At 52.0% G+C, this 802-nt stretch overlaps 1 long non-coding RNA gene across 1 annotated transcript in view; it reads left to right on the forward strand.

Moving 5' to 3' along the window:
* Window positions 1–242: 242 nt before the first annotated feature.
* Window positions 243–802, forward strand: part of LOC106896040 — a 7,977-nt gene continuing 7,417 nt past the window's right edge. Inside the window, exons 1-2 of the long non-coding RNA XR_001413562.1 lie at window positions 243–347; window positions 549–681. This is a non-coding gene — a long non-coding RNA (uncharacterized LOC106896040). The remainder of the gene's footprint in view (window positions 348–548; window positions 682–802) is intronic.

Here is an 802-nt window from a genome sequence, read left to right on the forward strand (position 1 = left end):
TACCAGCACTAATTCAAACTGATGGAGCTCTTCATACAGAAAAAGCTGCCTCTCAGTGTGCGGGTGCAGGACGAGGCCAGCAGATCAGCGTTTTGTGCCTGCCTGCTGCTTTCCCCCCCTCCCTCCCCACTCTTCCCTCTCTCCCCCCCATCCTCCCCGCAGCCAGTGGTCAGCGTTCTCACCGCCCCGCCGTGTTGACATGCCTGAAATATCTCTGCTTCGCTGCCCGGGCTCTTGGAAGCGTTTTGCTGCTCTCTCACCTCTCCAGGAGAGAGACACATTCATCTGTCAGCTTATCGGAGGAATTTCCAACAATCTGTGGCAACGGTACAAGTCTCAATCTTGCTGTAAGTACCTGGAGCCAATTAGCATACACCATGTTTGCTTCTCACACAGTGCACCAGTGGCCTAAGGGCTTCCTTTTTTTTCCTCTACATCATCTTTTTTTTTTTTTTTTTTTTCAATACACATGCCATGAAAAAAAAATGAAAAGGTTTTTTTTTTTTTTTTTTTTCCCCTTCTTCATTATTTATTTATTTATTTTGCAGGACTGATAGCAAATAGAAGTACACAGCAGCACCCGCCCGGCATAGATGGGGCACGAGAGAGGATCCGGATGGATCAGTGAGGATTCATCTTCTCCCAATGAATCCCTCAGTCGCCCCCGGCCCCACGCTGCTGGTGGGGGAGAGATGAGGGTCTGGCGGGGCTGAGAGGGGGGGTCCTGGTGGCAGTGGGAGGAGGGGGGCGGTGGGAGAGGTCCCGGTGATGGAGAGATGTGGAGGGATGGAGGGATGGGGGG

This window comes from Calidris pugnax, unplaced genomic scaffold (genome assembly GCF_001431845.1).
Source record: "Calidris pugnax isolate Ruff unplaced genomic scaffold, ASM143184v1 scaffold50, whole genome shotgun sequence".
NCBI classification, from domain to species: domain Eukaryota; kingdom Metazoa; phylum Chordata; class Aves; order Charadriiformes; family Scolopacidae; genus Calidris; species Calidris pugnax.